This window comes from Vidua macroura, chromosome Z (genome assembly GCF_024509145.1).
Source record: "Vidua macroura isolate BioBank_ID:100142 chromosome Z, ASM2450914v1, whole genome shotgun sequence".
NCBI lineage: Eukaryota > Metazoa > Chordata > Aves > Passeriformes > Viduidae > Vidua > Vidua macroura.
Window position 1 is genome coordinate 79,490,514 of NC_071611.1, and position 14,226 is coordinate 79,504,739.

At 55.3% G+C, this 14,226-nt stretch overlaps 1 protein-coding gene across 1 annotated transcript in view; it reads right to left on the reverse strand.

Annotated features, from left to right (window-relative positions):
• LOC128822421 (serine/threonine-protein kinase PAK 3-like) overlaps positions 1 to 14,226 on the reverse strand; it is a 136,774-nt gene that overhangs the window by 33,431 nt on the left and 89,117 nt on the right. The gene's annotated exons all lie outside the window — the stretch shown is intronic.

Below are 14,226 nucleotides of genomic sequence, written 5' to 3' on the forward strand. Positions count from 1 at the left end.
ACAAATTGGAAGTGTCACCTGCTCAGGTGGCTAAAGCCCTTGCATGCAGAGCGGGGATGTTTGGCAGGGAAGCAGGCCTTGGGGTGAGTGCTGTCCTCTATGGATCTATGGAAGTGTGCCTGAAGGGCCCTGACGAGCCTCCCGTTGTCCAGGCTAAAGCTCCCTCAGCACCTCCTCCTTGGCCTTGCGCTCCACAGCCTTCCCCAGCTCCCATGTCCTCCTCTGCACACGCTCCAGCCCCTCAAGGACTTTCTGCTCACAGGGGCCCACAACTGGGCACAGCACTCCCAGCTGTGGCCGCAGCGCTGCCCAGCCCAGGGGGACGCTCACTGCCCTGCTCCTGCTGCCCCACTCTTGCTGACACAGGCCAGGACGCCCTTGGCCTTCTTGGCTCCCTGGCCACGCGCTGGCCCACCTTCAGCTGCTCTTGACCGGCACCCCTGGGTCCTTTGGGCCCACGCAGCTCCCCCACCACAAACTTGCCCCTTTGACGTCAAATACAGCAGCCACAATTCCAAGATATCCTTCCTCTTCTCAGCAACACAAGACAGCAGTCAAGGACTTGCAGCTTCACCCCCACCCGAGCCACTAATGCCATTTCCAAAGCTGCAGGCTTCATCCCAAAACGCACCCACAGAATCTCGCCCCTTCTGCTTTTTGCCTGGCAAGAAGCCTTCCCTACAAGGCACTTGCTTCCTTTGGCCTCACCCCACAAGAATGGCCTGCCCCAGCTTCATGGACAACGCAATCATCTCCTTGCCGCTTATCAAAAGCCAAAAGAGACTGTACAAGTGAAGAACTGCTCCAGAAAACCGCAGAACACTTCCACAAGCCAAACACACCTTTGCACAAAGGGAAAACAACTAAAGAAAGCCCCGTGACCTCCAGCACGAGCACCTGTGCCCTTGGCCACGGCCCTGCAGAAGCCCAGAGACAGAGCTTCACTGAGCCAAGCAGGCAGAAGCTGAGCCGCAGCCCCCAGCTCTTGGGTGCCTCAAGGTGACAGGCCAAAGGCCAATTTCTAGCTGTCCCTGCCTGCAGGAAATGGCCGCGTCCTGCGGGATTCCAGCACTCAGCATCCTCAGCCAGCAACAGCAAGTGCTGGCTGCTCAGAAACTTGCAGCTCTGCCTTGCACTAAAGACAGCACCACCCACAACTGGCACTTACTCTCTTGGAAGCATCAGGCTCTGCTGTGACCACAGCTGCAGGCTCGTGGTCGTCTTGCTCCTTTTGCTCCTCTTTGGCTTCTTCTCCAGGAGCAGAGGGAGCCGGGGCAGAGACTGCTGCTGCTTCTGTCATCTGTGGCAAGAGAGAAACATGAGGGACAGGCCGTTACCTATCGTTTAGCACCTCCTTTCTCCTGGCATCTACAACCACCTCTTTGAAGGAGAAATCATCAGCATTCTTAGCAATGGCATTCTAAGTCACTCCGGCCAGATTAAAATGGGCTAATTCAAGAGAACTCTGTTTGCCTAGGAATTTGATAGTCCTCCATGGCTGCTATCTGCAAGGCACAGTGCCTCTGCACAAGGGAGCTTTTAGCTCTTGAAAGCTGTGAAATGGAAAAGTAGGAAATAGCCAGCAAGGCCTTTGCTACTGCTGCGGCAGACATGGAAAACTAAAAGTGGATCAGAATCCCATTCGGTGCAGGAAAAGGGCAGGAAAGCTTGTGCAGAAGCATCTTTGCTTGCTGGGAAGAGAGAAAATCAGCAGGGCTTCTCCTCCTAGCAAGCCAAGAAACCACAAATTGGAAGTGTCACCTCCTCAGATGGCTAAAGCACTTGGATGCAGAGCGGGGAGGTTTGGCAGGGAAGCAGGCCTTGGGGTGAGCGCTGTCCTCTATGGATCTATGGAAGTGTGCCTGAAGGGCCCTGACGAGCCTCCCGTTGTCCAGGCTAAAGCTCCCTCAGCACCTCCTCCTTGGCCTTGCGCTCCACAGCCTTCCCCAGCTCCCGTGTCCTCCTCTGCACACGCTCCAGCCCCTCAAGGGCTTTCTGCTTCACAAGGGCCCACAACTGGGCACAGCACTCCCAGCTGTGGCCGCAACGCTGCCCAGCCCAGGGGGACGCTCCCTGCCCTGCTCCTGCTGCCCAACTCTTGCTGACACAGGCCAGGATGCCCTTGGCCTTCTTGGCTCCCTGGCCACGTGCTGGCCCACCTTCAGCTGCTCTTGACCGGCACCCCTGGGTCCTTTGGGCCCACGCAGCTCCCCCACCACAAACTTGCCCCTTTGACGTCAAATACAGCAGCCACAATTCCAAGATGTCCTTCCTCTTCTCAGCAACACAAGACAGCAGTCAAGGACTTGCAGCTTCACCCCCACCCGAGCCACTAATGCCATTTCCAAAGCTGCAGGCTTCATCCCAAAACGCACCCACAGAAACTTGCCCCTTCTGCTTTTTGCCTGACAAGAAGCCTTCCCAACGAGGCACTTGCTTTCTTTGGCCACACCCCACAAGAATGGCCTGCCCCAGCTTCATGGACAACGCAATCATCTCCTTGCAGCTTATCAAAAGCCAAAAGAGACTGTACAAGTGAAGAACTGCTCCAGAAAACCGCAGAACACTTCCACAAGCCAAACACACCTTTGCACAAAGGGAAAACAACTAAAGAAAGCCCCGTGACCTCCAGCACGAGCACCTGTGCCCTTGGCCACGGCCCTGCAGAAGCCCAGAGACAGAGCTTCACTGAGCCAAGCAGGCAGAAGCTGAGCCGCAGCCCCCAGCTCTTGGGTGCCTCAAGGTGACAGGCCAAAGGCCAATTTCTAGCTGTCCCTGCCTGCAGGAAATGGCCGCGTCCTGCGGGATTCCAGCACTCAGCATCCTCAGCCAGCAACAGCAAGTGCTGGCTGCTCAGAAACTTGCAGCTCTGCCTTGCACTAAAGACAGCACCACCCACAACTGGCACTTACTCTCTTGGAAGCATCAGGCTCTGCTGTGACCACAGCTGCAGGCTCGTGGTCGTCTTGCTCCTTTTGCTCCTCTTTGGCTTCTTCTCCAGGAGCAGAGGGAGCCGGGGCAGAGACTGCTGCTGCTTCTGTCATCTGTGGCAAGAGAGAAACATGAGGGACAGGCCGTTACCTATCGTTTAGCACCTCCTTTCTCCTGGCATCTACAACCACCTCTTTGAAGGAGAAATCATCAGCATTCTTAGCAATGGCATTCTAAGTCACTCCGGCCAGATTAAAATGGGCTAATTCAAGAGAACTCTGTTTGCCTAGGAATTTGATAGTCCTCCATGGCTGCTATCTGCAAGGCACAGTGCCTCTGCACAAGGGAGCTTTTAGCTCTTGAAAGCTGTGAAATGGAAAAGTAGGAAATAGCCAGCAAGGCCTTTGCTACTGCTGCGGCAGACATGGAAAACTAAAAGTGGATCAGAATCCCATTCGGTGCAGGAAAAGGGCAGGAAAGCTTGTGCAGAAGCATCTTTGCTTGCTGGGAAGAGAGAAAATCAGCAGGGCTTCTCCTCCTAGCAAGCCAAGAAACCACAAATTGGAAGTGTCACCTCCTCAGATGGCTAAAGCACTTGGATGCAGAGCGGGGAGGTTTGGCAGGGAAGCAGGCCTTGGGGTGAGCGCTGTCCTCTATGGATCTATGGAAGTGTGCCTGAAGGGCCCTGACGAGCCTCCCGTTGTCCAGGCTAAAGCTCCCTCAGCACCTCCTCCTTGGCCTTGCGCTCCACAGCCTTCCCCAGCTCCTGTGTCCTCCTCTGCACACGCTCCAGCCCCTCAAGGGCTTTCTGCTTCACAAGGGCCCACAACTGGGCACAGCACTCCCAGCTGTGGCCGCAACGCTGCCCAGCCCAGGGGGACGCTCCCTGCCCTGCTCCTGCTGCCCAACTCTTGCTGACACAGGCCAGGATGCCCTTGGCCTTCTTGGCTCCCTGGCCACGTGCTGGCCCACCTTCAGCTGCTCTTGACCGGCACCCCTGGGTCCTTTGGGCCCACGCAGCTCCCCCACCACAAACTTGCCCCTTTGACGTCAAATACAGCAGCCACAATTCCAAGATGTCCTTCCTCTTCTCAGCAACACAAGACAGCAGTCAAGGACTTGCAGCTTCACCCCCACCCGAGCCACTAATGCCATTTCCAAAGCTGCAGGCTTCATCCCAAAACGCACCCACAGAAACTTGCCCCTTCTGCTTTTTGCCTGACAAGAAGCCTTCCCAACGAGGCACTTGCTTTCTTTGGCCACACCCCACAAGAATGGCCTGCCCCAGCTTCATGGACAACGCAATCATCTCCTTGCAGCTTATCAAAAGCCAAAAGAGACTGTACAAGTGAAGAACTGCTCCAGAAAACCGCAGAACACTTCCACAAGCCAAACACACCTTTGCACAAAGGGAAAACAACTAAAGAAAGCCCCGTGACCTCCAGCACGAGCACCTGTGCCCTTGGCCACGGCCCTGCAGAAGCCCAGAGACAGAGCTTCACTGAGCCAAGCAGGCAGAAGCTGAGCCGCAGCCCCCAGCTCTTGGGTGCCTCAAGGTGACAGGCCAAAGGCCAATTTCTAGCTGTCCCTGCCTGCAGGAAATGGCCGCGTCCTGCGGGATTCCAGCACTCAGCATCCTCAGCCAGCAACAGCAAGTGCTGGCTGCTCAGAAACTTGCAGCTCTGCCTTGCACTAAAGACAGCACCACCCACAACTGGCACTTACTCTCTTGGAAGCATCAGGCTCTGCTGTGACCACAGCTGCAGGCTCGTGGTCGTCTTGCTCCTTTTGCTCCTCTTTGGCTTCTTCTCCAGGAGCAGAGGGAGCCGGGGCAGAGACTGCTGCTGCTTCTGTCATCTGTGGCAAGAGAGAAACATGAGGGACAGGCCGTTACATATCGTTTAGCACCTCCTTTCTCCTGGCATCTACAACCACCTCTTTGAAGGAGAAATCATCAGCATTCTTAGCAATGGCATTCTAAGTCACTCCGGCCAGATTAAAATGGGCTAATTCAAGAGAACTCTGTTTGCCTAGGAATTTGATAGTCCTCCATGGCTGCTATCTGCAAGGCACAGTGCCTCTGCACAAGGGAGCTTTTAGCTCTTGAAAGCTGTGAAATGGAAAAGTAGGAAATAGCCAGCAAGGCCTTTGCTATTGCTGCGGCAGACATGGAAAACTAAAAGTGGATCAGAATCCCATTCGGTGCAGGAAAAGGGCAGGAAAGCTTGTGCAGAAGCATCTTTGCTTGCTGGGAAGAGAGAAAATCAGCAGGGCTTCTCCTCCTAGCAAGCCAAGAAACCACAAATTGGAAGTGTCACCTGCTCAGGTGGCTAAAGCACTTGGATGCAGAGCGGGGAGGTTTGGCAGGGAAGCAGGCCTTGGGGTGAGCGCTGTCCTCTATGGATCTATGGAAGTGTGCCTGAAGGGCCCTGACGAGCCTCCCGTTGTCCAGGCTAAAGCTCCCTCAGCACCTCCTCCTTGGCCTTGCGCTCCACAGCCTTCCCCAGCTCCCGTGTCCTCCTCTGCACACGCTCCAGCCCCTCAAGGACTTTCTGCTTCACAGGGGCCCACAACTGGGCACAGCACTCCCAGCTGTGGCCGCAGCGCTGCCCAGCCCAGGGGGACGCTCCCTGCCCTGCTCCTGCCGCCCAACTCTTGCTGACACAGGCCAGGATGCCCTTGGCCTTCTTGGCTCCCTGGCCACGTGCTGGCCCACCTTCAGCTGCTCTTGACCGGCACCCCTGGGTCCTTTGGGCCCACGCAGCTCCCCCACCACAAACTTGCCCCTTTGACGTCAAATACAGCACCCACAATTCCAAGATGTCATTCCTCTTCTCAGCAACACAAGACAGCAGTCAAGGACTTGCAGCTTCACCCCCACCCGAGCCACTAATGCCATTTCCAAAGCTGCAGGCTTCATCCCAAAACGCACCCACAGAATCTCGCCCCTTCTGCTTTTTGCCTGGCAAGAAGCCTTCCCTACAAGGCACTTGCTTCCTTTGGCCTCACCCCACAAGAATGGCCTGCCCCAGCTTCATGGACAACCCAATCATCTCCTTGCCGCTTATCAAAAGCCAAAAGAGACTGTACAAGTGAAGAACTGCTCCAGAAAACCGCAGAACACTTCCACAAGCCAAACACACCTTTGCACAAAGGGAAAACAACTAAAGAAAGCCCCGTGACCTCCAGCACGAGCACCTGTGCCCTTGGCCACGGCCCTGCAGAAGCCCAGAGACAGAGCTTCACTGAGCCAAGCAGGCAGAAGCTGAGCCGCAGCCCCCAGCTCTTGGGTGCCTCAAGGTGACAGGCCAAAGGCCAATTTCTAGCTGTCCCTGCCTGCAGGAAATGGCCGCGTCCTGCGGGATTCCAGCACTCAGCATCCTCAGCCAGCAACAGCAAGTGCTGGCTGCTCAGAAACTTGCAGCTCTGCCTTGCACTAAAGACAGCAGCACCCACAACTGGCACTTACTCTCTTGGAAGCATCAGGCTCTGCTGTGACCACAGCTGCAGGCTCGTGGTCATCTTGCTCCTTTTGCTCCTCTTTGGCTTCTTCTCCAGGAGCAGAGGGAGCCGGGGCAGAGACTGCTGCTGCTTCTGTCATCTGTGGCAAGAGAGAAACATGAGGGACAGGCCGTTACCTATCGTTTAGCACCTCCTTTCTCCTGGCATCTACAACCACCTCTTTGAAGGAGAAATCATCAGCATTCTTAGCAATGGCATTCTAAGTCACTCCAGCCAGATTAAAATGGGCTAATTCAAGAGAACTCTGTTTGCCTAGGAATTTGATAGTCCTCCATGGCTGCTATCTGCAAGGCACAGTGCCTCTGCACAAGGGAGCTTTTAGCTCTTGAAAGCTGTGAAATGGAAAAGTAGGAAATAGCCAGCAAGGCCTTTGCTACTGCTGCGGCAGACATGGAAAACTAAAAGTGGATCAGAATCCCATTCGGTGCAGGAAAAGGGCAGGAAAGCTTGTGCAGAAGCATCTTTTCTTGCTGGGAAGAGAGAAAATGAGCAGGGCTTCTCCTCCTAGCAAGCCAAGAAACCACAAATTGGAAGTGTCACCTGCTCAGGTGGCTAAAGCACATGGATGCAGAGCGGGGATGTTTGGCAGGGAAGCAGGCCTTGGGGTGAGCGCTGTCCTCTATGGATCTATGGAAGTGTGCCTGAAGGGCCCTGACGAGCCTCCCGTTGTCCAGGCTAAAGCTCCCTCAGCACCTCCTCCTTGGCCTTGCGCTCCACAGCCTTCCCCAGCTCCCGTGTCCTCCTCTGCACACGCTCCAGCCCCTCAAGGACTTTCTGCTTCACAGGGGCCCACAACTGGGCACAGCACTCCCAGCTGTGGCCGCAGCGCTGCCCAGCCCAGGGGGACGCTCCCTGCCCTGCTCCTGCTGCCCAACTCTTGCTGACACAGGCCAGGATGCCCTTGGCCTTCTTGGCTCCCTGGCCACGTGCTGGCCCACCTTCAGCTGCTCTTGACCGGCACCCCTGGGTCCTTTGGGCCCACGCAGCTCCCCCACCACAAACTTGCCCCTTTGACGTCAAATACAGCAGCCACAATTCCAAGATGTCCTTCCTCTTCTCAGCAACACAAGACAGCAGTCAAGGACTTGCAGCTTCACCCCCACCCGAGCCACTAATGCCATTTCCAAAGCTGCAGGCTTCATCCCAAAACGCACCCACAGAAACTTGCCCCTTCTGCTTTTTGCCTGACAAGAAGCCTTCCCAACGAGGCACTTGCTTTCTTTGGCCTCACCCCACAAGAATGGCCTGCCCCAGCTTCATGGACAACGCAATCATCTCCTTGCCGCTTATCAAAAGCCAAAAGAGACTGTACAAGTGAAGAACTGCTGCAGAAAACTGCAGAACACTTCCACAAGCCAAACACACCTTTGCACAAAGGGAAAACAACTAAAGAAAGCCCTGTGACCTCCAGCACGAGCACCTGTGCCCTTGGCCACGGCCCTGCAGAAGCCCAGAGACAGAGCTTCACTGAGCCAAGCAGGCAGAAGCTGAGCCCCAGCCCCCAGCTCTTGGGTGCCTCAAGGTGACAGGCCAAAGGCCAATTTCTAGCTGTCCCTGCCTGCAGGAAATGGCCGCGTCCTGCGGGATTCCAGCACTCAGCATCCTCAGCCAGCAACAGCAAGTGCTGGCTGCTCAGAAACTTGCAGCTCTGCCTTGCACTAAAGACAGCACCACCCACAACTGGCACTTACTCCCTTAGAAGCATCAGGCTCTGCTGTGACCACAGCTGCAGGCTCGTGGTCGTCTTGCTCCTTTTGCTCCTCTTTGGCTTCTTCTCCAGGAGCAGAGGGAGCCGGGGCAGAGACTGCTGCTGCTTCTGTCATCTGTGGCAAGAGAGAAACATGAGGGACAGGCCGTTACCTATCGTTTAGCACCTTCTTTCTCCTGGCATCTACAACCACCTCTTTGAAGGAGAAATCATCAGCATTCTTAGCAATGGCATTCTATGTCACTCCGGCCAGATTAAAATGGGCTAATTCAAGAGAACTCTGTTTGCCTAGGAATTTGATAGTCCTCCATGGCTGCTATCTGCAAGGCACAGTGCCTCTGCACAAGGGAGCTTTTAGCTCTTGAAAGCTGTGAAATGGAAAAGTAGGAAATAGCCAGCAAGGCCTTTGCTATTGCTGCGGCAGACATGGAAAAGTAAAAGTGGATCAGAATCCCATTCGGTGCAGGAAAAGGGCAGGAAAGCTTGTGCAGAAGCATCTTTGCTTGCTGGGAAGAGAGAAAATCAGCAGGGCTTCTCCTCCTAGCAAGCCAAGAAACCACAAATTGGAAGTGTCACCTGCTCAGGTGGCTAAAGCCCTTGCATGCAGAGCGGGGATGTTTGGCAGGGAAGCAGGCCTTGGGGTGAGTGCTGTCCTCTATGGATCTATGGAAGTGTGCCTGAAGGGCCCTGACGAGCCTCCCGTTGTCCAGGCTAAAGCTCCCTCAGCACCTCCTCCTTGGCCTTGCGCTCCACAGCCTTCCCCAGCTCCCATGTCCTCCTCTGCACACGCTCCAGCCCCTCAAGGACTTTCTGCTCACAGGGGCCCACAACTGGGCACAGCACTCCCAGCTGTGGCCGCAGCGCTGCCCAGCCCAGGGGGACGCTCCCTGCCCTGCTCCTGCTGCCCCACTCTTGCTGACACAGGCCAGGACGCCCTTGGCCTTCTTGGCTCCCTGGCCACGCGCTGGCCCACCTTCAGCTGCTCTTGACCGGCACCCCTGGGTCCTTTGGGCCCACGCAGCTCCCCCACCACAAACTTGCCCCTTTGACGTCAAATACAGCAGCCACAATTCCAAGATATCCTTCCTCTTCTCAGCAACACAAGACAGCAGTCAAGGACTTGCAGCTTCACCCCCACCCGAGCCACTAATGCCATTTCCAAAGCTGCAGGCTTCATCCCAAAACGCACCCACAGAATCTCGCCCCTTCTGCTTTTTGCCTGGCAAGAAGCCTTCCCTACAAGGCACTTGCTTCCTTTGGCCTCACCCCACAAGAATGGCCTGCCCCAGCTTCATGGACAACGCAATCATCTCCTTGCCGCTTATCAAAAGCCAAAAGAGACTGTACAAGTGAAGAACTGCTCCAGAAAACCGCAGAACACTTCCACAAGCCAAACACACCTTTGCACAAAGGGAAAACAACTAAAGAAAGCCCCGTGACCTCCAGCACGAGCACCTGTGCCCTTGGCCACGGCCCTGCAGAAGCCCAGAGACAGAGCTTCACTGAGCCAAGCAGGCAGAAGCTGAGCCGCAGCCCCCAGCTCTTGGGTGCCTCAAGGTGACAGGCCAAAGGCCAATTTCTAGCTGTCCCTGCCTGCAGGAAATGGCCGCGTCCTGCGGGATTCCAGCACTCAGCATCCTCAGCCAGCAACAGCAAGTGCTGGCTGCTCAGAAACTTGCAGCTCTGCCTTGCACTAAAGACAGCACCACCCACAACTGGCACTTACTCTCTTGGAAGCATCAGGCTCTGCTGTGACCACAGCTGCAGGCTCGTGGTCGTCTTGCTCCTTTTGCTCCTCTTTGGCTTCTTCTCCAGGAGCAGAGGGAGCCGGGGCAGAGACTGCTGCTGCTTCTGTCATCTGTGGCAAGAGAGAAACATGAGGGACAGGCCGTTACCTATCGTTTAGCACCTCCTTTCTCCTGGCATCTACAACCACCTCTTTGAAGGAGAAATCATCAGCATTCTTAGCAATGGCATTCTAAGTCACTCCGGCCAGATTAAAATGGGCTAATTCAAGAGAACTCTGTTTGCCTAGGAATTTGATAGTCCTCCATGGCTGCTATCTGCAAGGCACAGTGCCTCTGCACAAGGGAGCTTTTAGCTCTTGAAAGCTGTGAAATGGAAAAGTAGGAAATAGCCAGCAAGGCCTTTGCTACTGCTGCGGCAGACATGGAAAACTAAAAGTGGATCAGAATCCCATTCGGTGCAGGAAAAGGGCAGGAAAGCTTGTGCAGAAGCATCTTTGCTTGCTGGGAAGAGAGAAAATCAGCAGGGCTTCTCCTCCTAGCAAGCCAAGAAACCACAAATTGGAAGTGTCACCTCCTCAGATGGCTAAAGCACTTGGATGCAGAGCGGGGAGGTTTGGCAGGGAAGCAGGCCTTGGGGTGAGCGCTGTCCTCTATGGATCTATGGAAGTGTGCCTGAAGGGCCCTGACGAGCCTCCCGTTGTCCAGGCTAAAGCTCCCTCAGCACCTCCTCCTTGGCCTTGCGCTCCACAGCCTTCCCCAGCTCCCGTGTCCTCCTCTGCACACGCTCCAGCCCCTCAAGGGCTTTCTGCTTCACAAGGGCCCACAACTGGGCACAGCACTCCCAGCTGTGGCCGCAACGCTGCCCAGCCCAGGGGGACGCTCCCTGCCCTGCTCCTGCTGCCCAACTCTTGCTGACACAGGCCAGGATGCCCTTGGCCTTCTTGGCTCCCTGGCCACGTGCTGGCCCACCTTCAGCTGCTCTTGACCGGCACCCCTGGGTCCTTTGGGCCCACGCAGCTCCCCCACCACAAACTTGCCCCTTTGACGTCAAATACAGCAGCCACAATTCCAAGATGTCCTTCCTCTTCTCAGCAACACAAGACAGCAGTCAAGGACTTGCAGCTTCACCCCCACCCGAGCCACTAATGCCATTTCCAAAGCTGCAGGCTTCATCCCAAAACGCACCCACAGAAACTTGCCCCTTCTGCTTTTTGCCTGACAAGAAGCCTTCCCAACGAGGCACTTGCTTTCTTTGGCCACACCCCACAAGAATGGCCTGCCCCAGCTTCATGGACAACGCAATCATCTCCTTGCAGCTTATCAAAAGCCAAAAGAGACTGTACAAGTGAAGAACTGCTCCAGAAAACCGCAGAACACTTCCACAAGCCAAACACACCTTTGCACAAAGGGAAAACAACTAAAGAAAGCCCCGTGACCTCCAGCACGAGCACCTGTGCCCTTGGCCACGGCCCTGCAGAAGCCCAGAGACAGAGCTTCACTGAGCCAAGCAGGCAGAAGCTGAGCCGCAGCCCCCAGCTCTTGGGTGCCTCAAGGTGACAGGCCAAAGGCCAATTTCTAGCTGTCCCTGCCTGCAGGAAATGGCCGCGTCCTGCGGGATTCCAGCACTCAGCATCCTCAGCCAGCAACAGCAAGTGCTGGCTGCTCAGAAACTTGCAGCTCTGCCTTGCACTAAAGACAGCACCACCCACAACTGGCACTTACTCTCTTGGAAGCATCAGGCTCTGCTGTGACCACAGCTGCAGGCTCGTGGTCGTCTTGCTCCTTTTGCTCCTCTTTGGCTTCTTCTCCAGGAGCAGAGGGAGCCGGGGCAGAGACTGCTGCTGCTTCTGTCATCTGTGGCAAGAGAGAAACATGAGGGACAGGCCGTTACCTATCGTTTAGCACCTCCTTTCTCCTGGCATCTACAACCACCTCTTTGAAGGAGAAATCATCAGCATTCTTAGCAATGGCATTCTAAGTCACTCCAGCCAGATTAAAATGGGCTAATTCAAGAGAACTCTGTTTGCCTAGGAATTTGATAGTCCTCCATGGCTGCTATCTGCAAGGCACAGTGCCTCTGCACAAGGGAGCTTTTAGCTCTTGAAAGCTGTGAAATGGAAAAGTAGGAAATAGCCAGCAAGGCCTTTGCTGCTGCTGCGGCAGACATGGAAAACTAAAAGTGGATCAGAATCCCATTCGGTGCAGGAAAAGGGCAGGAAAGCTTGTGCAGAAGCATCTTTTCTTGCTGGGAAGAGAGAAAATGAGCAGGGCTTCTCCTCATAGCAAGCCAAGAAACCACAAATTGGAAGTGTCACCTGCTCAGGTGGCTAAAGCACATGGATGCAGAGCGGGGATGTTTGGCAGGGAAGCAGGCCTTGGGGTGAGCGCTGTCCTCTATGGATCTATGGAAGTGTGCCTGAAGGGCCCTGACGAGCCTCCCGTTGTCCAGGCTAAAGCTCCCTCAGCACCTCCTCCTTGGCCTTGCGCTCCACAGCCTTCCCCAGCTCCCGTGTCCTCCTCTGCACACGCTCCAGCCCCTCAAGGACTTTCTGCTTCACAAGGGCCCACAACTGGGCACAGCACTCCCAGCTGTGGCCGCAGCGCTGCCCAGCCCAGGGGGACGCTCCCTGCCCTGCTCCTGCTGCCCAACTCTTGCTGACACAGGCCAGGATGCCCTTGGCCATCTTGGCTCCCTGGCCACGTGCTGGCCCACCTTCAGCTGCTCTTGACCGGCACCCCTGGGTCCTTTGGGCCCACGCAGCTCCCCCACCACAAACTTGCCCCTTTGACGTCAAATACAGCAGCCACAATTCCAAGATGTCCTTCCTCTTCTCAGCAACACAAGACAGCAGTCAAGGACTTGCAGCTTCACCCCCACCCGAGCCACTAATGCCATTTCCAAAGCTGCAGGCTTCATCCCAAAACGCAACCACAGAAACTTGCCCCTTCTGCTTTTTGCCTGGCAAGAAGCCTTCCCAACGAGGCACTTGCTTCCTTTGGCCTCACCCCACAAGAATGGCCTGCCCCAGCTTCATGGACAACGCAATCATCTCCTTGCCGCTTATCAAAAGCCAAAAGAGACTGTACAAGCGAAGAACTGCTCCAGAAAACTGCAGAACACTTCCACAAGCCAAACACACCTTTGCACAAAGGGAAAACAACTAAAGAAAGCCCTGTGACCTCCAGCACGAGCACCTGTGCCCTTGGCCACTGCCCTGCAGAAGCCCAGAGACAGAGCTTCACTGAGCCAAGCAGGCAGAAGCTGAGCCGCAGCCCCCAGCTCTTGGGTGCCTCAAGGTGACAGGCCAAAGGCCAATTTCTAGCTGTCCCTGCCTGCAGGAAATGGCCGCGTCCTGCGGGATTCCAGCACTCAGCATCCTCAGCCAGCAACAGCAAGTGCTGGCTGCTCAGAAACTTGCAGCTCTGCCTTGCACTAAAGACAGCACCACCCACAACTGGCACTTACTCTCTTGGAACCATCAGGCTCTGCTGTGACCACAGCTGCAGGCTCATGGTCGTCTTGCTCCTTTTGCTCCTCTTTGGCTTCTTCTCCAGGAGCAGAGGGAGCCGGGGCGGAGACTGCTGCTGCTTCTGTCATCTGTGGCAAGAGAGAAACATGAGGGACAGGCCGTTACCTATCGTTTAGCACCTCCTTTCTCCTGGCATCTACAACCACCTCTTTGAAGGAGAAATCATCAGCATTCTTAGCAATGGCATTCTAAGTCACTCCGGCCAGATTAAAATGGGCTAATTCAAGAGAACTCTGTTTGCCTAGGAATTTGATAGTCCTCCATGGCTGCTATCTGCAAGGCACAGTGCCTCTGCACAAGGGAGCTTTTAGCTCTTGAAAGCTGTGAAATGGAAAAGTAGGAAATAGCCAGCAAGGCCTTTGCTATTGCTGCGGCAGACATGGAAAAGTAAAAGTGGATCAGAATCCCATCCGGTGCAGGAAAAGGGCAGGAAAGCTTCTGCAGAAGCATCTTTGCTTGCTGGGAAGAGAGAAAATCAGCAGGGCTTCTCCTCCTAGCAAGCCAAGAAACCACAAATTGGAAGTGTCACCTGCTCAGGTGGCTAAAGCACATGGATGCAGAGCGGGGATGTTTGGCAGGGAAGCAGGCCTTGGGGTGAGCGCTGTCCTCTATGGATCTATGGAAGTGTGCCTGAAGGGCCCTGACGAGCCTCCCGTTGTCCAGGCTAAAGCTCCCTCAGCACCTCCTCCTTGGCCTTGCGCTCCACAGCCTTCCCCAGCTCCCGTGTCCTCCTCTGCACACGCTCCAGCCCCTCAAGGACTTTCTGCTTCACAGGGGCCCACAACTG